The sequence below is a fragment of the Salvelinus fontinalis genome, chromosome 33 (assembly GCF_029448725.1).
Source record: "Salvelinus fontinalis isolate EN_2023a chromosome 33, ASM2944872v1, whole genome shotgun sequence".
In the NCBI taxonomy this organism is placed as follows: Eukaryota; Metazoa; Chordata; class Actinopteri; order Salmoniformes; family Salmonidae; genus Salvelinus; species Salvelinus fontinalis.
The window spans coordinates 24151744-24178692 of record NC_074697.1 but is presented as its reverse complement, the minus strand read 5'-3'; the positions used below and the strand labels follow the sequence as shown (position 1 = coordinate 24178692).

The 26949-nt window shown below is 42.2% G+C and overlaps 1 pseudogene; it reads right to left on the bottom strand.

The window, feature by feature from the left end:
* The window catches only part of LOC129831860 (kinase suppressor of Ras 1-like), a 54807-nt pseudogene extending 36869 nt beyond the window's left edge, over nucleotides 1–17938 (bottom strand).
* Between the last annotated feature and the right edge of the window lie 9011 nt (nucleotides 17939–26949).

Here is a 26949-nt window from a genome sequence, read left to right as displayed (position 1 = left end):
TTCTGCCATTTTGGTACAAAGTAAAAACACAACACACCTAAACATAAGCCTGGGTATAGTGAGGGGGGTATGGCTGGAGGCCAGGGACAGTCGCAGGAACATGGATTGGATCACGTGAAGAGTTGACTACAGACCAATAGGGGTCGTTTTCAGAACCCATAGTGTACAACGACAGTCCTAAATGCAGGTACTGGAGAGAAGAAATTGACGGTAAAAAGTGATCGCTCATTTTCCATTGGCAGAACAAATAGTCTCCATAAAAACACCAGATGAAATGTTTTTGAGTCTGTACTAGTCCTGACAAAATAGTGGCAGAAACTCTCCCTGTGAAGCTGCTACTGCCAACTGGAAGGGTGGATACAGAGCAGAACTACAAAAGCCTGCTTTCAGCTTCCAGCAAAGGCCTTAATTGCTATGAAATATGCCCTATCATACGCATGTTACCGTCCAAAAGAAATAAAGACCCAAATCCAATCTGCATTGGAGGAGTTAACCATGTTCTGTATCGTAAGAGTTAACGATGTTCTGCATTGGAGGAGTTAACCATGTTCTGTATCGTAAGAGTTAACGATGTTCTGCATTGGAGGAGTTAACCATGTTCTGTATCGTAAGAGTTAACCATGTTCTGCATTGGAGGAGTTAACCATGTTCTGTATCGTAAGAGTTAACCATGTTCTGCATTGGAGGAGTTAACCATGTTCTGTATCGTAAGAGTTAACGATGTTCTGCATTGGAGGAGTTAACCATGTTCTGTATCGTAAGAGTTAACGATGTTCTGCATTGGAGGAGTTAACCATGTTCTGTATCGTAAGAGTTAACCATGTTCTGCATTGGAGGAGTTAACCATGTTCTGTATCGTAAGAGTTAACCATGTTCTGCATTGGAGGAGTTAACCATGTTCTGTATCGTAAGAGTTAACGATGTTCTGCATTGGAGGAGTTAACCATGTTCTGTATCGTAAGAGTTAACGATGTTCTGCATTGGAGGAGTTAACCATGTTCTGTATCGTAAGAGTTAACCATGTTCTGCATTGGAGGAGTTAACCATGTTCTGTATCGTAAGAGTTAACCATGTTCTGCATTGGAGGAGTTAACCATGTTCTGTATCGTAAGAGTTAACGATGTTCTGCATTGGAGGAGTTAACCATGTTCTGTATCGTAAGAGTTAACGATGTTCTGCATTGGAGGAGTTAACCATGTTCTGTATCGTAAGAGTTAACGATGTTCTGCATTGGAGGAGTTAACCATGTTCTGTATCGTAAGAGTTAACGATGTTCTGCATTGGAGGAGTTAACCATGTTCTGTATCGTAAGAGTTAACGATGTTCTGCATTGGAGGAGTTAACCATGTTCTGTATCGTAAGAGTTAACCATGTTCTGCATTGGAGGAGTTAACCATGTTCTGTATCGTAAGAGTTAACGATGTTCTGCATTGGAGGAGTTAACCATGTTCTGTATCGTAAGAGTTAACGATGTTCTGCATTGGAGGAGTTAACCATGTTCTGTATCGTAAGAGTTAACGATGTTCTGCATTGGAGGAGTTAACCATGTTCTGTATCGTAAGAGTTAACGATGTTCTGCATTGGAGGAGTTAACCATGTTCTGTATCGTAAGAGTTAACCATGTTCTGCATTGGAGGAGTTAACCATGTTCTTTCTTGGAGTTAACCATGTTCTTCAACAATGTTTAAAGTAAAAAGGCTCACAAGCTACTCCTATTGTGGAGATTTCATTGGATATTGATGGGAAAACACACCTGTCCTGAAATTATAGTAAGCAATGTGCAGGAACGTCTTCTCTTGAATAACAAACTGTTATGCCATGTTTATTTAGTTTGATTTATTTAACCTTTATTTAACTAGGCAAGTCATTTAAGAACAAATTCTTATTTACAATGACGGCCTTGTTCAGGGGCAGTACGACAGATGTTTACATTGTCAGCTCGGGGATTCGAGCTAGCAACCATTTGGTTACTGGCCCAATGCTCTAACCACTAGGCTACCTGCCGCCCCAAAATGATGTCTCCATCAGCTTAGGGCAAAATGGACCTGGTCCAGAGTACATGGAATCTGAGGAGTCCAACATGATTGCCCTCTCTAAGTCGGATGCAAACTAACCAAACTAACCTGGGTACTCGAACCTTTCAGAGGGGATTGAACAGGGATCTCATTACATAGTCGCTCAGTTGCTTTCTCTTTCTTCACAAACCCACAGACACACACAAACACACAAACACACAAACACACACACACACACACACACACACACACACACAGTGTGAACAAATAGTACCTGTATGAGTTCAGGTCTGAGGTTGATGGTGCAGAGCCAGTCTCCCAGTCGAGGGTAACTGGCCAGGGCCTGGGTCCTCTGTCTCTCAGGCACTCTCTGCTTACACTGCAGCTGCTTACAGATGTACTTAGTCAGTTTCACCTGGAGGGGGTAACAACACAAATACAAGAGCGTTAAGATGCCGCTTGGTCTGAGATCCAAATAAATTTTTGGGGAAAATTTCATTAAAGATATACTTCTCCTTAGTGCAACCACTGTGTTAGATTTCAAAAAAGCTTTACGGAAAAAGCACACCATGCAATAATCTGAGAACAGCGCTCAGGCATCAAAACAAGCCATACAGATACCCGCCATGTTGTGGAGTCAACAGAAGTCAGAAATAGCATTGTAAATATTCACTTACCTTTGATGATCTTCATCGGAATGCACTCCCAGGAATCCCAGTTCCACAATAAATGTTTGTTTTGTTCAATAAAGTCCATAATTTATGTCCAAATACCTATTTTTGTTCGCGTGTTTAGTTCACAAATCCAAATTCAAGAGGCGCAGGCACTTAGTCCAGACGAAAAGTCAAAAAAGTTATATTACAGTTCGTAGAAACATGTCAAACGATGTATAGAATCAATCCTTAGGATGTTTTTAACATAAATCTTCAATAATGTTTCAACCGGACAATTCCTTTGTCTTTAGAAATGAAAAGGAACAGAGCCTGACTTAGCTCATGGCATTCTGCCAGACCCCTTAGTCAAACAGCTCTTATTCGCTCCCCCTTCACAGTAGAAGCCTGAAACAAGTTTCTAAAGACTGTTGACATCTAGTGGACGCCTTGGGAAACGCAATCGGACCAAATTTTACACTGTATATTGGATAGGCAAAGACTTGGAAACCTACAAACCTCAGATTTCCCACTTCCTGGTTGGATTTTTTCTCTGTTTTTTTCCTGCCATAGGAGTTCTGTTATACTCACAGACATCATTCAAACAGTTTTAGAAACGTCAGAGTGTTTTCTATCCAAATGTACTAATAATATGCATATCTTAGCTTCTGGGCCTGAGTAGCAGGCAGTTTACTCTGGGCACCTTATTCATCCAAGCTTCTCAATACTGCCCCCCAGCCATAAGAAGTTTTAAGAAAGTTCCGAAAATAACTGAAACACAGATGATGCTAAGCAAAAGCATTATCTGATTGTTGTTATATCCAAGTAGAACAAAATGAGTGGATAATGAAACTTGCAGCACAACAAACAGTTGATCCTTTGCAAGCACAGTGTGTGGGAGTTTCATTTCATTTTAACAAAGGAGACGGATGACAAACTGACAACTGCGGGTGTGAAACCCACTGATGTTTGAGAACAAACTGCATGGTGTTTCTTTCTTGTTATTTTCAGCATGAGGTCTGGTGTTCTATGCAAAATACCGGTGAGAAGCGAGACTATAGCTCAGGCTGAGGAAATCCCCCTGTCGACTAAGAGTTAGAGTGGGCCGCAGTGAAGTGAGAGAAGAGAGAGAGAGAGAGAGAGAGAGAGGAGAGAGAGGACAGATAAATATATATACTGAGTGCACTACATATTTAAGAACACCTGCTCTTTCCATGACAGACTGACCAGGTGAATCCAGGTGAAAGCTCTGATCCTTTATTGATTTCACTTGTTAAATCCACTTCAATCAGTGTAGATGATGGGGAGGGGACAGGTTAAACAAGGGTTTTTAAGCCTTGATACATTTGAGACATGGATTGTGTATGTGTGCCATTCAGAGGGTGAATGGGCAAGGCAAAATATTTAAGTACCTCTGAACGGGGTATGGTAGTAGGTGACAGGTGTAGGGCTGTTACCGTGACCGTATTACCACCACACCGGCAGTCATGAATCATGATGGCAGTCAAATTCCACGTGACCGTTTAGTCACGGTAAAATCAAACAAACACTTCATGAGAGCCCATGAGCTCATGTTGAGCAACATTTCTATAGGCTATGCAATTGTGTGAGAAAACAGAGTGATGGCCTTTATTAAAAAGAGGAGTATCCCATCAGTATCCCACTATATTTATTTATCAACTTTTAACTTTTAGCACATTGCTTCACTTTAAAACAGGAGTATAGCCTGCCTGGCTGGCATGAAAAGGAACCACGGGAAAAGCCTCCTCCATTCGCTATTTAAGTGCATTTTTCCCCTCCTGACTAAATCAATACTAATTTCACACATATATTATTTAGTATATGTAAAGACAAGATTACATCAAGAATAGTTGTTATTAGCCTATCACTTGTGAATGATATATTATCACTTGTCATGATGCCCAGCTTGTGTGCTGTAAGGCAAGAAATGCATGCCTTTTTTCCCCTGACTTTTTCAAATCATAGTAGCACACCTCATGTAGCCTAGCCATCAGGCCTATATGTTTTGATAATGTTTGTATCTCAACTAAAGTGGCCAAATAACTTAAAAGTAAGCACATTAATCAGCTTTACAATAGGTTTAAAACCTAACTGGCATACATACGCAGCATGTGAGTTTCAAGTTTGGGGAAGATCATTTTCACCATAAAAATGCACCTTTTTAATAAAAGCATTATTTGCATAATCGCTTTTGCGGTCACTTTTGAGAATGGTGTTTTCACGCTAATGGAACATTCGCGCTTATATCATACTGCCATGTGCGCATTGCTGTGCTTATAATGTTAAGAAATAGCCTAATAGTTTATCAACATTTTAAGCTAAACGTTCTGATCTGTTGTGTCAGCCTCATTGCTTAAAAAAGTTTTTTGATGCTAGTTGTATTCATTTGGGATCTTTCCTAAACCACAACTGTCCCAGACTATGTTTGGAATATTTCTTTCTCTCACAGAATAGGTCAACTTTTGTACTATGGGGGATAGTAGATTGACATAGGCTAGTGCTTTTGCTGTTCGTTAAGCCTACTCATCTTGTTGACTGACGAAAGTAAATGACAGTTCTTCTAATATCTTCAATATTCACTTCAGAATTGTATAAGGACTCGCACAGTTGCATCCCGATGTGTCTGTCTTCAATTGTAGTTTGTGAGAAAGACCCAATCACGTGACAGAGAGCCATTTGAGCGAGATGTGCTTTGGAGCATGCAGCCTGGAAAAGGGAATTATAATTATTATATTCAGCCCAAGGGCAAAATGGCCACTGGCCGCAAAAAGCATGGATTTTTTTAGGGGGCATTACAGCCACACAAAGGGGATGCCGCTGGGAAATTTGAGGCATTATCAAGTGCTTGTCAAATTGTGAAGGAGAGACTGATGAAGTGTGTGCAGCCTGCACAAAAAAAAACAAAGCAGAGCTCATGCCTTTCATGCAACTTTTTTCAAATTATCATTAGAGTCGCAGACTTAGAATATATTAAAAATCAAAACATATATGTTTGTATCACAACTAAAGTTACATAAATAACTCTAAATTAAGCATTTAGGAGTACCTGTTTCTTTGTTAACTGCTCAACACAGAATAGCAACATGTGCGCACAAATCATTTGGAGAAAATATCCTTTCTATTTCATTCAGCTATGTTCAATTGTATTCTTCATACTATAAAATAATATAATATGATGCCACAGAATTGTTTGCTAAATGAACTAGTGTAAATGTGTTTATGTTAATTAACAGTCAATTACCAGTTATTTGCTTGACAATCACCGGCTGACGACATTTCATGATCGCCACAGCCCTAGCCAGGCGCAGCAGGTTTGTGTCAAGAACTGCAACGCTGCTGGATTTTTCACGGGGGGGTGCAACTCAATATTAGGAAGGTGTTCTTAATGTTTTGTACACTCAGGCCTAAAAAATAACAACTTTGTCTCAGAAGCACCTCAGTGTTATAAGCTCTCAAGAACATGAATGTAGAATGTTGATGAAGGAGAGGAAACAAGGAGAAAATTTCTCTGTAGAATATTGATATGCACTCCTACCTCCTAAACAGAGAAGGTGGAGATGGAGTGGCCAGTTTCAGTTCATACTTGACTGACTGGGTATTTAACAGTTCTCCCCTCAGAATAGCAAACAGCAAATAGTCCTCATTACATACAAACTCAGAGGAACACCGAGCAGCCTTTCTCATGGGGGCGTCGGCTTGTGCCACTGCCATGACAACCGAGCACCATGGAAACCCTGCAGCCACAGACAGCGGAACCCGTTTATGTAAAAAATTAGATTATGGGAGATGCTTGGCTGGGGTCACAGAGAGGACTAGAGAGATCAGTTAGAGCAGGGATGGACAACTTTGATGGGGTTAGGGGCCACAGAAAATCTGAATTTATTATGAGGGATGCAGTGGTGGGATTAATACGAGTCCTTCAAAAGGGGGGGGCCGGTTGCCCATCCTTGAGTTAGATATAGCAGAGTCAAGTTGTCCACCTTACCTTCGGACACCAGATCCCAGAAAGCAAGCTTTTACCTGGCAACCAGTGGACTGAACTGGACTCACATATACCTCTTATCCCTCTGTCCAGCCACAAGCATTACTTCCAGTCTTATCCCTCTGTCCAGCCACAAGCATAACTTCCAGTCTTATCCCTCTGTCCAGCCACAAGCATTACTTCTAGTCTTATCCCTCTGTCCAGCCACAAGCATTACTTCCAGTCTTATCCCTCTGTCCAGCCACAAGCATTACTTCCAGTCTTATCCCTCTATCCAGCCACAAGCATTACTTCTAGTCTTATCCCTCTGTCCAGCCACAAGCATTACTTCGTCTTATCCCTCTGTCCAGCCAGAAGTATTACTTCTAGAACTTTTTCCAGCTGAAAGTAATACGTCTGCAGAATTTCAGTCAGTGTTTTAAGTATTTTGTTTTTTCAAAGCTGGATTTTTAGCTTATTTCAACCAAAAAGCTGGGGCTGAAGGTGAGTGAGTTAAGAGGATGGGCAACTGTAAATAGGTTTAAGTTCATGTTTAGGCTCCCATCATTAGTCACTGATGGTCCTGGTAGGTTTTAGAGAGCCTGGCCTAGTGGAACAGCATTAAAGTTTCATTAGCACTAGACCAGTCTGACAGAGACTGTCTCTGAATGACCTCCTGTCTCTCTCCCTATCAGAGAATGGCCATGGCTGATTTGATGCACTTCACTGAGCGACTTGAGGAAACCAGGCGGTGTTGGTTTGCACCAGACAACGCCTGGCCTCGTTCCGCTGTGGCGCTCGTCGTTATTCACTGTCTATCTTTCTCTCCATCTCCCAGCTCTGTTACATGGCAGGCACATGCAGCGAGGTGTAGGGCAGGCTGAGTGGGGACCACGGGGCAGACAGGCAGCACGTATCTGTGCCCACATGTTTTACCACAGTGTGTGTAACTAAATTGTGTGTATTGTGTGTGACAATGACCCAAGGAAAGGGCCTTTTCACAGAAAGAATAAAGGAGGTGGCCTTGGCTGCCAGTACTCAACCTTTGAATGTTAGTCTCTAAGTACCAGACAACGCCTGTGTGGGGGAGGGACGATACTGGTTCTCAAGATATCATTCTCAACCACTACCACAGTTCATTCCTTGAAGCTGCGCTTGTATATTGCGGTTATGAAAAATACCACAGTACGCAAATGGTAAGCGTCACTTCTCCATGTAAGTTTCCATCTATGGAAAAAACATTTGTGTGTCTTAGTTAAGGCAAAGGAAACAGTGATAGATGTGACAAAGAGAGCGAGCAAAAAGGTCAAGAAAGGAAGGAGAAATCGAACAAGGCAAAGAGAAAGAGGGGTGGGGAGGGGAATGAGAGACAGATCGTTTGCAAAACCACATGGGAGTTTCCTGACACTACACGACCCATCATTTTGTAGTTCTGTTTCTTCCACTGACTGCACCGTAGCTGCTGCTTAGGATAATCGTCAAAATGATCAAACTAGCACTTCGATGATCTTGCCAAAAAAGTGTGACAAGAGCCTCAAAAGTCAAAATCTCTGCAAAATGATAGTAATTTAATGACTGAGTGTTTATTTAATGACAGGTTTCCCAGAAACAGACAATATGGGCAGATAATATGGGGCATGTCCATCCCTGGGTTGCCAGATCTGATTACAGAGTAGAAGCCGACCACCGTGGCATTGTTAGTTAGTGTATGGAAATCAGATGACGGCTGTTAGTTAGGTATGGTCAGTCTGTAGATTTAACTTTAGACTGAAGGAGTCATAGGGCCCTGTAATAAGGTGCCAGTAGCACTAGGGATGTGACGGTCATGACATTTTGTCAGCCGGTGATTGTCATGCTAAACGTGTTTATGTTAATTAACGGTCAATTACTTTGAGGCTGGCAGTTATTTGCGTCTCCTTTCTTCCACGCATAGCCTAGAAGCCACTGATACAGACGCTTGGAACATCTATATTTTAAAAAGTCAAATTAAGAGTAATATATTCATTTAATTTAGCCTACACCATCACAAAAAAATCCATTATTTATTTTAGGCAGGTCTAAAGAAACATGATATGAAGAAAATGTAGTCTATTTCAGAAGAACAGAATAGCATACTGTAAATTGTGTTCATGTTAGGTCCTGATCTGGCTATGCCATACGTCTGTGGGCTACACTAGTTATTTTAGCAGACTAGATTTGTTTATAATTCCTGTGGCATTATTTTATATTATTTTGTAGTAAGAAGAATATAATTGAACAAAGCTGAATAAAATAGAAAGGATATTTTCTCCAAAAGATTTCCAAGGGAGTGTGCACATGCAGCTATTCTGTGTTGAGTGGTTAACAAAGAAACAGGTCCTCCTAATCTGAACAAAAATATAAACGCAACATGCAAACATGCTCAATGGGTGACATGTCTGATAACTATGCAGGCCATGGACGAACTGACCATTTAGGAGCTCCCGAGTGGCGCAGCGGTCTAATGCACTGCATCTCAGTGCTGGAAGTGTCGCTCTGGTTCGATTCCAGGCTGTATCACAACCGGCCGTGATTGGGAGCCCCATGAGAGAGAGTTTCATCAAAGCCCTTGATGTTTTTTGCGACTGCACTTGAAGAAACTTTCAAAGCTTCCTTGCTAAGTGTCCTGATTCTTTGAGCTTGGAGTTGTATTTTTATGATAACATAGCTACAGTATTTCACTTTTTAATGTGTATAGTATTGCTTACTAGGTGTGTCCAATACATTTTGTAACCACTCCCTCTTCTAATTAGGGCTAATTGGAAAAGCTGTTCAAAAGAGGACATTATGTCACGCCCTGACCTTAGTTATCTTTGTTTTCTTTATTATTTTGGTTAGGTCAGGGTGTGACGAGGGTGGTATGTGCGTTTTTGTCTTGTCTAGGGTTTTGGGTATGTCTAGGTGTGTGTGTGTAGTCTAGGCATTATGTAGGTCTATGGTGGCCTAGATTGGTTCCCAATCAGAGGCAGCTGTTTATCGTTGTCTCTGATTGGGGATCCTATTTAGGTTGCCATTTGCCAGTTTGGTTTGTGGGTGATTGTCTATGTGATGTTGCATGTTTGCGCTCAGTGTTATAGCGGTCACGTTCGTTTTGTTATTTTGTATTGTTTGTTAAGTGTTCTTCATTATTAAAAGGAAGAATGTATTCTAATCACGCTGTGCCTTGGTCTCCTCACTACGACGAACGTGACACATTGTATTATTTTTTTGTACTCCCTGACGAAGGCCATGCAGCCGAAACGCATCGGATTTTTAAAACTTTGTTTCTATTGAACATGCCATACTAATAAAGGCATTTTAATTAATTATATGAAGAGTGCCTTGGTCCTCTTTTCTTTTTGATGACCAATTTAGCCCTTTTACCAAATAGGGCTATCTTCTGTATACCCCCCCTATCTTGTCACAACACAACTGATTGGCTCAAACGCATTAAGAAGGAAAGAAATTCCACAAATTAACTTTTTACAAGGCACACCTGTTAATTGAAATGTATTCCAGGTGACTAGCTCATGAAGGTGGTTGAGAGAATGCCAAGAGTGTGCAAAGCTGTCATCAAGGCAAAGAGAGGCTACTTTGAAGAATCTCAAATATAAAACATATTTTGGTTTGTTTAACACTTTTTTGGTTACTACATGATTCTATATGTGTTATTTCATAGTTTTGATGTCTTCACTATTATTCTACAATGTAGGAAATAGTCAAAGTAAAGAAAAACCCTTGAATGAGTAGGTGTGTCCAAACATTTGACTGGTACTGTATGCTAAATAATATTCAGTGCAATCAGAAAGTATTCAGACCCCTTTTCCCACATTTTGTTACGTTACAGCCTGATTCTAAAATGGATTAAATTGTATTTTTCCCTCATCAATCTACACACAATACCCCACAATGACAAAGCAAAAAATGTTTTTTTACAAATTTGAGCAAATTGATTAAAAATAATTCAAAACGTAAATATCACATTTACTTTAGTATTCAGACCCCTTACTCTGTACTTTGTTGAAGCACCTTTGGCAGCGATTACAGCCTCGACTGTTCTTGGGTATGATGCTACAAGCTTGGCACACCTGTATTTGGGGAGTTTCTCCCATTCTTCTCTGCAGATCATCTCAAGCTCTGTCAGGTTAGATGGGGAGCATCACTGCACAGCTATTTTCAGGTCTCTCCAGAAATGTTCGATCGGGTTGAAGTCCGGGCTCTGGTTGGGCAACTCAAGGACATTCAGAAACTTGTCCTAAAGCCACTCCTGCATTGTCTTGGCTATGTGCTTAGGGTCATTGTCTTCTTGAAAGGTGAACCTTCACCCAGTCTGAAGTCCTGAGGACTCTGGAGCAGGTTTTCATCAATGATCTCACTGTACTTTGCTCCGTTCATCTTTCCCTCGATCCTGACTAGTCTCCCAGTACCTGCCGCTGAAAGACATCCCCACAGTATGATGCTGCCACCACCATGCTTCACCGTAGGGATGGTGCTAGGTTTCCTCCAGACGTGAGGCTTGGCATTCAGGCCAAAGAGTTACATCTTGGTTTCATCAGACCAGAGAATCTTGTTTCTCATGTTCTGAGATTCCTTTAGGTGCTTTTTGGCAAACTCCAAGCGGGTTGGGGTGGTAGCGGTTAGAGCGTTGGGCCAGTAACCAAAAGGTTGCTGGATCGAATCCCCGAGCTGACATGATAAAAATCTGTCGTTCTGCCCCTGAGCAAGCAGTTAACCCACTGTTCCCCGGGTGCCGAAGACGTGGATGTCGATTATGGCATCCGACCAAGGCCCTTCGCCGCCGATTGCTCAGTTTGGCCAGGCGACCAGTTCTAAGAAGAGTCTTGGTGGTTCCAAACTTCTTACATTTAAGAATGATGGAGGCCACTGTGTTCTTGGGGACCTTCAATGCTGCAGACATTTTTTGGTACCCTTCCCCAGATCTGTGCCTCGACACAATCCTGTCTCGGAGCTATACAGGCAATTCCTTCGACCACATGGCTTGGTTTTTGCTCTGACATGCACTGTCAACTGTGGGACCTTATATAGACAGGTGTGTGCCATTCCAAATCATGTCCAATCAATTGAATTTACCACAAGTGGACAACAATCAAGTTGTAGAAACATCTCAAGGAGGATCAATGGAAAAATTATGCACCTGAGCTCAATTTCGAGTCTCATAGCAAAGGGTCTGAACACCTATGTAAATTAGGTATTTCTGTTTTTACAATTTCTAAAAAACTGTTTTTGCTTTGTCATTATGGGGTATTGTGTGTAGATTGAGGAGGTACATTTTTTTATTTGATCAATTTTAGAATATGGCTGTAACGTAACAAAATGTGGAAAAAGTCACGGGGTCTGAATACTTTCCGAATGCACTATATATGTCAGATTGAGAATAGGCCATTAACATGTACCTGTCGGAAACAGAAGCAGGGGAAAAAAATACATGTCATACGTATGCACTTCAACAGCACATGGAGGACACTTTTCCCGGGGTTCATTTTCATGCTAGCCAGTTAGGCTACTCCGGTTGTAAAGCGAAGCAATGTGCTTATTAATATTAGAAAAGTTGAGAAATAAATATAGTAGTCCTAGCCTATAGAAAGCTGATGGGATCCTCCCTTTTTTAACAGAGGCCATCCAATCTCTGTTTTCCCACCCTATTGTATAGCTTATAGAAATGTTGCGCAACATGTGCTCTCATGAAGTGTTTGATTTGATTTTCGATTGCATTTGCATTGATGTCAGAGTGATTAGAGGGACAATAGAGCCCTGAGTATCAGGCCATTAGAGACTGGCAGTTAGTTTGGTAGGCTACTAATGACCATCAGCCAGTGCACAGTTTTGGAGAAGACTAGTTACCATGACTAAACGGTCACGTGGAATTTGACTGCGGTCATGACTAGTGACTGCTGGTGTGGTGGTAATATGGTCACCATAACAGCCCTAAGTAGCACCCAGGATTAACCTCGCTATACATTCAACATCACAGGCCTGTGAAGTTTACAAGGACAGCGACTTCAGTTTACGAGACCAATGACATGATTTAAAAAAAGTTACTTCCCTGGTTTACGAGCTGCACAGCTCAATCCTCTAAGACAGTGTTTTGGTTCAAACTATTCAAAGAGAATTTTGTACACAAGAATGATCCTCTTCACACAAGAATGACCTTATTATTGTGCAATTGCAGTACAGCTAATATGAGGAAGTTGAAAACCAGTCGGAAAGACAACACCACTTCTGCAATTACATAAGATCCATGTTTCAGGCAGCACCAAACATCTCTCCAATTCTTCCTCATCTGGTGTCCAGCAACGCTCAAGTCTAGCCTATCCCAACCCCCCACACACCTGTCCTGATGGACATAATATCTGCCCCTTGTGGTCAGAGTCCTTTATCCATCTCTTTATGACAATAACAGTGTAGAACAGTGCTGCTCATCTCCAATATCCAATGTAAACACAATACAGGCCGTTTACATGGACAGACCTGAGTAACCCAACTCCCCATGCAGCCACTTAGCTCAGGCCTGACCACCCTATACAGACAGACTGGCCTATTGTGGGTTAGAGATGAAAGGGGGGGTAGAGAATAAAAAGAGAGAAAGGGAGTGAAAGAGAGAGAGGGGGGAGAAGGGAGAGAGAGGAAAGAGACACAGACAAATACAGAGAAAGAGAGAAAAGGAGTGAAAGAGAGAGAGGGGGGGGGGGGGGAGAGGAGGGAGGGAGAGGAAAGAGACAGACAAATACAGAGAAAGAGAGAAAGGCCTTGGCTGCCTCTTTTGTTCGTAACCATGTTGTTGTCTGCTGGTTCCCTGGTTCCCCTAGTCCAGTCTCAAAGAAAGACCCTTGATATTCAGCTGTAATAAGAGACAGCCATGTTGGATATCTCCTTCTTCATATATTCCTCCCTTCTTTCCTCATTCCCCTTTTTCTCCCCTTCCTTCCTCTCCTCCCACTGTTTCTCACTCTATCTTTAGCTTTCAACAGCCCGCACTGAGAATGTGTGGGAGGGAGAGAAGTCCAAATTTAGATGCTGCTACATTAATAGCGATGAGAAATCTAGATCAGACGGCCTTCTCCAGCGCTTTGAATTTAACAATCCCATGGGAGATTGAGAACACTGGGAGAGAGGCTAGTAGGCCAGTTTAGTGGTACCTGATACCACCTGATATGACCTGTACAGAATAGGTGATGTTATCAAATCAAAATGTATTTGTCACATGCACCGAATATAACAGGTTACAGTGAAATGCTTACTTACAAGCCCTTAACCAACAATACAGTTTTAAGAAAAAAAATACCCCAAATAAATAAAAGTAACAAATAATTAAAGAGCAGCATTAAAATAACAATAGCGAGGCTACATACAGGGGGTACCGGTACAGAGTCAATGTGCAGGGGCACCGGTTAGTCAAGGTAATTGAGGTAAGAAACTCAGCAAAGAAAGAAGCGTCCCTTTTTCAGGACCCTGTCTTTCAAAGATAATTCGTAAAAATCCAAATAACTTCACAAATCTTCATTGTAAAGCGTTTAAACACTGTTCTCATGCTTGTTCAATGAACCATAAACAATTCATGAACAAGCCCCTGTGGAAAGGTTGTTAAGACACTTACAGACGGTAGGCAATTAAGGTCACAGTTATGAAATCCTAGGACACGAAAGAGGCCTTTATACTGACTCTGAAAATCGCCAAAAGAAAGATGCCCAGGGCCCCTGCTCATCTGCGTGAATGTGCCTTAGGCATGCTGCAAGGAGGCATGAGGACTGCAGAAGTGGCCAGGGAAATAAATTGCAATGTCCGTACTGTGAAACGCCTAAGACAGCTAGTTAAACGCCTAACCATGTTAGTTTGTTGGTGATGTGGACACCAAGGAACTTGAAGCTCTCAACCTGCTCCACTACAGGCCCGTCGATGAGAATGGGGGTGTGCTCGGTCCTCCTTTTCCTGGTAACCATCTGGCCCTGCGGCCTTGTGGATGTTGGCCTGTTTAAAGGTCTTACTCACATCGACTACGGAAAGCGTGAGCACACAGTCATCCAGAACAGCTGATGCTATCATGCATACTTCAGTGTTGCTTGCCTCGAAGCGAGCATTGAAGTAATTTAGCTCATCTGGTAGGCTCGTGTAACTGAGCAGCTCGCGGCTGTGCTTCCCTTTGTAGTCTGTAATAGTTTGTAAACACTGCCACATCCGACGAGCGTCGGTGCCGGTGAAGTACGATTCAATCTTAGTCCTGTATTGACACTTTGCCTGTTTGATGGTTCGTCAGAAGGCATGAGATTTCTTATAAGCTTCCGGGTTAGAATCCCGCTCCTTGAAAGCAGCAGCTCTACCCTTTAGCTCAGTGCGGATGTCGCTTGTAATTCATGGCTTCTGGTTGGGTTATGTACGTATGGTCACTGTGGGGACGACGTCATCAATGCACTTATTGATGAAGCCAGTGACTGATGTGGTGTACTCCTCAATGCCATTGGAAGAATGCCGGAACATATTCCAGTCTGTGCTAGCAAAACAGTCCTGTAGCTTAGCATCTGCTTCATCTCACCACTTTCTTGTTGACTGAGTCACTGGTACTTCCTGCTTTAGTTTTTGCTTGTAAGCAGGAATCAGGAGGATAGAATTATGGTCAGATTTGCCAAATGGAGGGCGAGGGAGAGCTTTGTACACATCTCTGTGTGTGGCGTAAAGGTGGTCTAGAGTTTTTTCCCCTCTGGTTGCACATTTAACATGCTGGTGGAAATGAGGTAAAACAGATTTGAGTTTTCCTGCATTAAAGTCCCTGTGCCACCAGGAGCGCCGCCTCTGGGTGAGCGTTTTCCTGTTTACTTATGGTCTTATACAGCTCATTGAGTGAGGACTTAGTGACAGCATCTGTTTGTGGTGGTATGTAGATGGCTACGAAAAATACAGATGAAAACTCTCTTAGTAAATAGTGTGGTCTACAGCTTATCATCATGAGATACTCTACCTCAAGCAAGCAAAACCTTGAGACTTCCTTAGATTTCGTGCACCAGCTGTTGTTTACAAATATACATAGACCGCCACCCCTTATCTTACCAGAGGCCGCTGTTCTATCCTGCCGAAAAAGCTTAAAACCCGCCAGCTGTATGTTATTAATGTCGTCGTTCACCCACAACTTGGTGAAACATAAGATATTACAGTTTTGAATGTCCCGTTGGTGGGATATACATGATCGTAGTTTGTCTATTTTATCATCAATTGATTGTTCGTTGGCTAATAGGACCGATGGTAAAGGTAGATTACCCTCTCGGGTAATCTGAGGGCCTTGTCGGGCGTCTGAAGTAAGATCTTCCTGTCCGACTCGTTGAAGAAAAAGTATTCCTCCAGTATGGGGTGAGTAATCGCTGTCCTGATATCTAGAAGCTCTTTTCGGTCATAAGATACGGTGGCAGAAACATTATGTACAAAATAACTTACAATGATAATGATAGTTGGCATCTCCATGTACAGTATGTATGATCCTAAAGGGCTTTACATTATAAGGACGTTGCTTCGTTTGTAATACCCAGTTGATTAACAATGTGAATGGATCACAGTGGAAGTAGCTCAACTTTCCTTTAGTGAGTAGAGATGTGCATTGTTGGTTGCTTGAGAGACAGACTGACTTGAGGGAGAAGTGAAACTGACAGGATTCATTGAAGGGGACAGATGTGTGAGAATATCACACAGACTTTGTCTGATGACAGCCAGGCATATCCTTCATTGTACCCCATTTCCTTTCATCAATGTGTTTCTGTCTTACAGTTCTATAAATTCATAAACTGTTATTATAAGTTTATAATCTGTAATAAACTGCTTTAACACATTGGTTGAAACTTTGATTGTTAGGCTGTTTTGATGTGTGACATGTTGAGTGTTGCCTTAGGCTACGAAACTGTTATTGATTATGGGCATGGAAGGAACAAGGAAGTTGAACCGAAATACAATATACAGCACATCAAGGACAGTTCATCTGTAGGCCAGGACTACATGCACGAGATTACTGTATTATTTGTATTTATTTTAAGAATGTGGAGCTTGCAATGTCTATTCTATTGTTTTCTATATAAAAAAAACAATCTAGTAGCCTATATCATGAGAACAACACACATCAAACATTTACATGTTCCACCATCACTCACTCTCCCTCGCTCGCACGCACGCACGCAAACACACACACACACACACTCACCAACAAGCTGAACTTTATTATGATAGCAGTCAAAGTGTATGTTATGCCTATGCTACCCATACTGTACCTCCAAAGTGCGTATTTCTTGCTGAGTGAGGTCGCTCAAGGCAGCGCATTTGGTTCGGAGTCCTTGTAAACTAGATATGGAGATCTCGATCATATTCTGGATGAGTTCGCACTGGTGGAGTGCATCCTTGTCCATCGCTGCGCCACCTTCAATATCCCCGTCCGAAAGTTAATTACTTTGAACCATCTTTCCACCTTTGACTGGCACAATATCCATTCCTCGTCGTTGGCACGGCTTGATAGGTTTAGTCGAGTTTGAACAGCGAACTAATAGAACAGTTATTCTACGACCTTTACTTTCTTAGCTCTGTCGCTTCAATGAGCACACAGTGGGTTCCGTGTATTCTCAAGAGCTACGTAAATTACTTCTTTCTGCATGGTGTTTGACAGAGTGGCCGCGTTCCAGGTCGTCTTTTAACTTCTGTGGGGCAACGGCACACATTTCAGCAAATAAACCCCTGTTTCAAATTAACGGCGAGTCTAAATGAATTGTTTTTGAGGTTACCATGAATTACCATTACCACTATTGAACGTGACACTCAACGTCTTCATTACCTCGATATGTGGATTGAGAAATCAAATGGAACCCTGTTTACAACTCTGTATAGAAAAGAAACGGACAGAAATCCTCTATTACAGGGGGACAGTTTCCACCCTGAGGCATTAAAAAGAGGACTTCCAAGAAGCCAATTTTTCAGACTGCGCCCTATATGCCACTCCACAGAGGATTATCTAGAAAAAGCAGCGGAGATGCGCATTAGGTTTCTAAGAAGAGGCTATTCGTCACAATGTGTGGATGAAGCTCTTAATTTGGCATTGGAAAAACATGAGATGGACTTTTACAAAAAAAGACCCGCTAAAGCTAAGGAACACTCCGTAATGTTCACAACTACATATACCTTGAACTCGCGAAAAGTGGGAGGTGTGGTCAAGAAACACTGGCATATTTTATCATCGGACCCAGTTTTGCCGGCTGAATTTAAATATCCACCACGTATTGAGGAGAGGTCGCAATTTACGCGATAAATTGGTTCATGCCAACTGCCAGCCACAAAAAATAATAATAATAAAATCTGCCAAGCTTTTACGCCCTCTACCAAATGGTAGCTATAAATGCAGAGGATGCGCATAGTGCAACAATATGATGAAGTGTGAATATTTCTGCCACCCACACACAGGAAAACGGTTCCAAATAAATGACATTATTACGTGTTCCACCACCCATGTTATTTACATTATTAAATGTCCATGTGGGCTCTGTGATGTCGGTAAAACCACCTGCTCTCTCAAACAGAGAATTAGTGAACATAAAAGTTATATCAGGAGAAACGACAGGGATTATCCATTCGCTGTACATTTCAATGACATTTCCACCTTTAGATTTTGTGGCATAGAGAAAGTTAAGATATCAGACAGGGGAGGAGATATTAATAATACTCTGAGTAAAAGAGAATGTTTTGGGATTTTCCCCCTCCAGACATTATTTCCTAAAGGACTTAATGATGAAATGCCTATGTATGTTATGTTGTGAATTTGAACATGAAATATGTGTCTATTGTAAATTATTCTGACGTTTTTCGTACGATGTACCCAATGACTAATGAAAACTTGCTATGTCTTCATTGAGATTTTACAGGCGTGTTCAATACGCCTTATTTATACACTTTTGTAATATTTATGAAATGCATATTGTTATATTTGGTAGCACTTATTTGTTTTTCCTTTGCCTCCAACCCTCTTCGATGTGTAGAACGGATGTGGGTGGGGCCAGGTCTACATAAGGGTGCACATTTTAAAAAATCACAAAAGCTCTGACGAAGGCCGTGTGGCCGATACGTAAGCTTATTAAATATCGGTGATACTATCAAGAGCAGTGTGCGGTTTCCTTTTTCCTTCATCTTGTTCAATTGTTGCCATGCACCTGCAAATAAGATTGCTCAGATGTGCAAGTGCCTTTTGAATTTTGTACCATGAATTACCACAAATTGTTCACAAGGTTCAATTTGTTACATTAAATAATTCAGTATTGGCTTGAAAAAATTATGTCAATCATCTGTTTTTATCACCAGTAAGAAACTGCTAGCCGTTGGCTGCTAACAGCTAGCTAACCATAGACTGCTAACTAACTATAGACATGTAACTAGAGCTAACTGGCAAGCACAAAAAAACTCATTACCCTCTGTAGTGCCCTGTAGTCGGATGCCGAGCAGTTGCCATACCAAGCGGTGATGCAACCAGTCAGGATGCTCTCAATAGTGCAGCTGTATAACTTTTTGAGGATCTGAGGTCCCATGCCAAACATTTTCAGCCTCCTGAGGGAGAATAGGCATTGTCTTGCCCTCTTCACAACTGTGTTGGTGTGTTTGGACCATTTTAAGACCTTAGGGATTTGGACACCGAGGAACTGGAAGCTCTCGACCAACTCCACTATAGCTCCATCAATGTGAATGGGGGTGTGCTCAGCCCTCCTTTTCCTGTGGTCCACGATCAGCTCTTTTGTCTGACTCACGTTGAGGGAGACATTGTTGTCCTGGTACCACACTGTCAGGTCTCTGACCTCTTCCCTATAGGCTGTCTCACCGTCGTCAGTGATCAGGCCTACCACCATTGTTTCGTTGGCATACTTAATGATGGTGTTTGAGTCATGCGTAGCCACACAGTAGTGGGTGAACAGGAAGTACAAAAGTGGACTAAGCACACACCCTTGTGGAGCCCCGGTGTTGAGGGTCAGGGTGGCGGAGGTGATGTCTTCTACCCTCACCACCTGGTGTCGGCCCGTCAGGAAGTCCAAGATCCAGTTGCAGAGGGAGGTGTTCAGTCCCAGGGTCCTAAGCTTGGTTACTAGATTGGAGGCGACAACGCTGTTGAACGCTGAGCTGTAGTCAATGAACAGAATTCTCAGATAGGTATCCCTCTTGTCTAGGTGGGTGAGGGCAGTGTGGAGAGCATTTGAGATTGTGTCGTCTATGGACCTGTTGAGGCGGTATGCAAATTGGGGTGGGTCCTTGGTGTCTGGGATGATGGAGTTGATGTGTGCCATAACCAGCCTTTCAAAACACTTAATGATTGCTGATGTGAGTGCTACAGGGCGGTAGTCATTCTGGCATGTTGCCTTAGAGTTCTTGGGAACAGAAAATATGGTAGTCATTTTAAAATGTGGGGATTACAGACTGGGACAAGGAGAGGTTTAAAATGACCTGCCAGCTGTCTGAGCATGCTCTGAGATCTTGCCCTGGAATATCATTCGGTTCCACGGCATTGCAAGTGTTGACCTGATTAATGGACTGTAACCCCCGCGTTGAAGCCTGCGTAATATGATTCCACCTTATTCCTATATTGTCGTTTTGATCATTTGATGACTGCGGAGGTCGTAGCGGGATTTCTTGTACTTGTTCCTGTCCTCAGCCGTAGCCTCAGGGTTGTCTACAATAGCCCTGTGTGTGGCAGCCCTGTACTTTAGTGCCAACCTCTGTTAATCCAGGGCTGTCTATTGGGGAAGCAGCGTATCTTTATTGTGGGGACAACATTGCAGATGCATTTCCTAATGAAGCCGGTGACGGAGGTGGTTAGCTCATCAATGCTATCGGTGGAGTCTCGGAACATATTCCATTCAACGCTAGCAAAGCAGTCCTGTAGCATAATCTCTGATTCTGATGACCATTTCTCAACGCAACGAGTACTTCCGGTTTGAGCTTCTGCTTGTAACAGGAAGCAGGAGTACAGAGTCATGATCTGATTTGCCGAATGGGGGACAAGGAGGGCCTTGTATGCTTGCTTGTGGGTAGAGTAACAGTGGTCTAGGACTTTTTTGCCCCTGGTAGCAAAGGAGACATGTTGATGGAAGTTGGGCATCACGTGTCAACAAGGAAAGCAGCCTCCGGGTGCAAGTTTTACTGCTTGTTTATAGCCTCATACAGTTTGTTAAGTGCCAGCTTGTTATTTTTCTTGTCCTGAGATAGAATGTATACAACAGTCACAATAATATCTGAAAACTCCCTCAGGAGGTAGATGGGTCGGCATTTGACCATCAGGTAGTCCAAGACGGGTGAATGATGGGTCAAGACTTCCACTGCGCTCGAGTCGGCACACCATTTGTTGTTGATGAAGAGGCAAACCCCTCCCACTCTCGATTTTCCAGACTTCACTGTCCTGTCCACTCAGTGAATGAAGAATCCATCAAGTTGGATAGCCATGGGGGGTATCTTGGCCGAAAGCCATGTTTCAGAAAAGCAGAGAATATTGCAGTTACGAGAGCCCTGTTGGTGGCAAATCCATGATAGGAAGGTCATCCATTTTATTATCAAGTGATTCTATTGGCCAAGATTGTTCACTCGTCTTGGGCAATAACATGGAGGGAAGAGGTGGCTGGTTGGGGGTCCTGGGTCCTGTTGGTTCCAGACTTGGTGCATCGGTACCACTTGCTGTACTGTAGCAGAGAGAACAGTCTATGACTTGGGTGGCTGGATACAATTTTTAGGGCCTTCCTCTGACACCACCTGGTATAGAGGTCCTGGATGTCAGGGAGCTCGGCCCCAGTGTGTGTACTGGGCTGTACGTATTACCCTCTGTAGTATTTGCCACACCAAGCGTTGATGCAGCCAGTCAAGACGCTCTCAATGGTGCAGGGTTAAGGTTTAGGGTTAAGTGCCCTGCTCAAGGGCACACCGATTATCACAATAACCCTTAACTATCACCAAATCCAAAGATCACAGCACATGTTCATTAAATGTTCTCTATGTATGTGATTTGCCAGTATACAGGTTGGGGGAGAGAACTATGGTGGGAACCCAAGTAGTTGGCAGAGCGCAGAGAATAACCAGGTTTTTGTTAAATTTCTGTGTTGAGATGAAGCTCTGACTGGCATGCTGTGATCTGCCCTCCCTGTGTTTCCCATAGGAAAGCTCCCCTCTCCAAAACAGCTGGGAAAGAATCTCCCTACATGGGCAGGAGAGGAGGAGGAGGAGCCTTAACTCTGGGAATACTTTAATGCTCTGTAAGGGAGGCACAAGCAGACAGAATTCAAATATGTTTTCATCCACTCTCAAAGCCCAATGCAACTCACCCAGAGGGTTCTGGCATCAGGCAACTTGCTGTGTTAAATGAAATTCTAATCACATTCACACCGATTGGCTCTATAGAACAGAGCCCACGGGCCAAGTTGCCTAGATTTCAGGTGATTAGAAAGAAACTGGTCATTTGTGGCACTCGTGCCCGCTACCCTCAACTAAGTTGATCAAAACGCATTGTTGTTTCATTATATTTACATATCTCGTCATGCAAAGATGTATGAAAACATGATTTGTATTGACATAGACAGTCTCTCCCTGTCCTATTTTGGAGACTCTGCTCCCAATGTTTGGGGACGATTGTTGAAACATATTGGTCGTTACAATATGCTTGTATTACTGTTATTCTGTCCTCTTGTTCCAACTGTTTTGTGAGAATGTACTGCCATCTACTGGTACAATGAGGTCGAGAGAGAGAGCGAGAGAGAGATTGATTCTTTAGGTCTGTTAAAAGATTGACGTAGTTGGCAATGAAGACACTCAACAAGGACAGGAAGTGACGCTGTTAGGAGATTGAGAGACAGGAAGTGGACACAATTGGAGGAAGGGAAAGAATGTTAATTCATCCCTTGATATTTACAGCCCTCTATAATGTATCCACATACACGGTAACGTCATTGAATCAACATTTATTTCTGCATATCCCCTTTGTTCTTTTTATACTAATATGTGTATCAATCCTCAAATGTCAAGCCACGTTTAAGAAACAAGATCTTTGTCACATTAGTACACAAATAAAATGGTTGATCCAGCACAGATCTTATGTTAAGGCCCAATTTGTGTCTTTGTTCACGTACACGTCACTATGGAACAACGTGATATTTCACAGGCGACAAGGAGAGGGCCTCCTGTGGTGCCAGATTCTCTTCATCGGCCATTCCAAATAATAGTATAAAAGTAGGGATTGTGCACCTGAAATGGCATCCTATTCCCTATTTTTCTACCATGTTATTGACTTGTTTATTGTTTACTCCATGTGTAACTCGTCTGTTCACACTGCTATGCTTTATCTTGGCCAGGTCGCAGTTGCAAATGAGAACTTGTTCTCAACTAGCCTACCTGGTTAAATAAAGGTGAAATAAAAATAAAAATGAAATATAACGCCCTACTTTTGGCCAGAGCCCATGAGAGATAGGGTGCCTGAGTCTATTTTAGGCTGCTGAGCCCCTCCATCTGCTGACCTGTGACTCACAGAGGCGGCTTTACGGTCAGATATCAGGGGCCAACTAGGCCAGTTACCTCTTTAGCCACATACTCTAAAAACCACTACCACTGATGCACAATAGTACTAAATTGACAGTAATCACTCAGAAAGCACTGAGTAGCACTCAGCCTAAAGTCCTCTGAGTGAGACTGAGAACAATAAAATCAGCACACTACAGATGGCGAAAGAAAGAAAAAGAGAGAAAAAGCAAAATAAACAGACCAGTTTCCAAATGAAGTGATAGTTGTTTCTACCCGCCCACTCTCCCTACTCCCCTCCCTCTCTCTCCATTTCCGTTTCTCTCTCTCTGTATCATTTTCCCCCTCTTTCCCACTTTTTTACATGAGGTGTCAATATTATTATGTTTCAGGAGACGTGGCCATTGAGCATATGACTTGCACTGCCCAACACATCATTTACAATAGTTTTTCAAGGCTGTAAGGAAAAAAGCCCTCCACTTTGCCCTCAAATACACACAAGCAGACAGAGGCAATCTTTATCCTATCAGTCAAGGACAGGAAATGATAACGGCTTTATGGAAGAGTTCCTGTCCCAAATAAATAATCTCGACTCGTTTGGAAATAAGACTAAATTAGATTTAGATCTCCACAGTAACCATTTCTGTTTGTAAAATTTTCCATATTTTATGGATTGAAAAACAAGGATGTTCCTCCTTTACCATTCTAAGATTGATCTACTCATGAGAGAGAATTTGTCAACATTTGTAATGTCATCATGACCTAATGGCATTAAAATACAGACGTTGAGTCACCTGTTAACAATTCAAAGCAGTGATTCCAAAATTGCTAGGCCCTTTAGGTTGCATGGCCTCTGACAAGAAACAATGTCTTTGTTTACTTGGTGAATAACAAGACACTTCAAAACGCTTTAGGTGGGTCACAGTGAAAAAATGTGTGGGAAGTGAATCACTGAGTGAGAACAAAGGTCATGTATGTATAGTTACAGCACAGTGCAACAAAGAAGAACTTGGAAGATTTACAGTCAGGTAGTCAGTCAGCTTACAGCACATGTTTTGATGGATAGTGGGCCGGGGGACCTGCTCTTGCCCTCCTTTGTAATTATAGGTTACTTACTACCTCAATCTCTAATTTCTGATCTCCATCTCTGTGGAGCCAACAGCCTCCTGGTATGCTCTCTGCCTGCTCATGTCCTAATCAGTCAGGGCCCTTAATGTTTAACTTGAGTATTAAGGGTTCGAGTCAATGATAAACCAGCAAGTTTGTGATCACAGACAGCTACAACATATTTTTCCAGTACTGTGCTGTTATTGGGGCGGCAGGTAGGCTAGTGGTTAGAGTGTTGGGCCAGTAACCGAAAGGTTGCTATATCAAATCTCTGAGCTGACAAGGTAAAAATCTGTCGTTCTGCACCTGAACAAGGCTGTCATTGTAAATAAGAATTTGTTCTTAACTGTTAAATAAAAATTGAGGACAGTTTTCCCATGTGAAATTTTTGCTATATGTGTATTTTTATTTAACTAGGCAAGTCAGTTGAGAACAAATTCTTATTTACAATGACGGCCAAACCTGGACGATGGTAGGCCAATTGTGCGCCGCCCTATGGGACTCCCAATCATGGCCGGTTGTGATACAGCCTGGATTCGAACCAGGGTGTCTGTAGTGACACCTCTAGCACTGAGATGCAGTGCCTTAGACTGCTGCGCCACTCGGGAGTGTGTGATGATTAAGAATTTCCCATGACATGTTTTAAAGAGATTGAACGGAATCTTACACACTTACAAATTCGTAACATATTTCTTAGGGTATTTTTGCACCTTTTAAATTTTTTTTGCAGGACGTAACATATAATTTGAAATGAATGACGTTGTACACAATTGTGCACAATTTTGGGGACCAGATTTGGATTGTGAGCACTACTTTTCAAACTACTGGATGAAATTATACAAAACCTTTGTAGCATCACTTTAAGTATATGATCTACTATGTTTTATGTTTTCTTCTATGACATTACCGCTGACTGATCCAGATGTTGATTATGTCTTATTTATGAATGGTTCCTAAGAAATTAATTATAAAAAAGTCAGGTTTGTGCTTAAATCAGGTAGCTAAGTGTGCTTGTGTCAGTAAACGTGATATTGTATTATCAGAAGACACAGTCCAGCATATTTCTAATACCATGTATTGTAAAGATAATAAATCAATTATATGAATCATTCATGAATGTGTCATAATGCAGTTTGGATGAACTAGAATTAGTCATGTGGCTTTGGGTTCAACACATTTCACAAACAATTTTGCACCAAGTTTCAAAGTTCATCATAATATTATGCCACATTATGATGGATCTGCAGTAACAGTAACACTTAATCTACATAACATTTTACTACCTGTGTAGAAACAGGAACACTACATAGGACTGATGATTGTGGTCTGTTTTAAACTGGATCTTCAGTACTGTGTGACATGGATCTGGTGTAAAATAAAACTGGGCTTCAGTAATTCACAGCCGATATTGGTCTGTTCTAAACCAAAATGGCGTTTCAGGAGTGTTCTGGTCACTTGTGTCACAGCTGACAAAGCAGGACAGCTGGAGATCTACAGTAACTCCTCACTCTCTCCTTCTCCCAGACTACTAGAATCTTCTGGAAGTCCTGGAGTCCCGTGGAGGCAGTTAACACAGCTGAGAAAGCTAAGACGGGGGCTTGGTCTTACAGCTCTAAAGGATTGTGTCAATATCCCCTTGACTGGGGAGTGCTACTGACATCACAAACAACCTCAAACTCCCCATGCAACAATCAATGTCATATTTCAAGAAAACTTACTTGACACACTGTTTTGGACTGTCTTCTCCAGCTCGTACCACCCCATGCCAGTTTTGCTTTTATTTGCCTCATGCTCCTGTTTCTAAAACCTGGTTCACATTGGCAGGTTGAAGTCACTCAAGTCCTATTTTTTTGCATATCAGATTCAAATCTGTTATTTTTCCTGCAATCTGAACAGCCAAAAAGCAAATGGAATCGGATATTTCAAGCCACATTTCAAATCCCATTCGTAGGTGGTTTGAAGTCAGATACAAATCTGAACGATGAAATCAGATTTGTTTTTAGAATGCTATTTGGCATATCTAGCTACTCTGTTGACAGTTCGACAAGAATGCTAAGCATCTACATACCTAGCTAGTTGACTGCTGTGGCTAGCCAGAAACAGCTACCTACCTAGCTAGTTGACTGCTGTGGCTAGCCAGAAACAGCTACCAACCTAGCTAGTTGACTACCGTGGCTAGCCAGAAACAGCTACCTACCTAGCTAGTTGACTGCTGTGGCTAGCCAGAAACAGCTACCTACCTAGCTAGTAGCCAGGAAGGACTCGTTTTGAAAGTTGGATCACCTTGCGGAGGAGGATTTAAAAGTGTTCGTATGCTATGATTTTGAACATTCAAAGTAACTGGGAAACGTCCTTGGCAGGTATTATCACCATAGCGTGATACATAGTGATAGAAAGCACGAGCACCACCAATCAGCCTCCACCACTGCACACATCGTTACTATGACAACTAACATCGTTACTATGACAACTAACAGTGTAACCAAATGACTGTCGTCTGAACACACACATTTGGTGACTTGAAACGTGCTGTTCGGATAGTCATTTTTACAAAATGACTAAGGCCTGCAGTGTGAACAAGACTTCAGTGTTTCTCAAGTGACCTCTTTCCTTTTTGCCTTGTGGGTTCCAGGATAAAGCTTGCCTGGTGACTTCAAGAAAAGGACAAAAAAAACACAAAACGTATGAC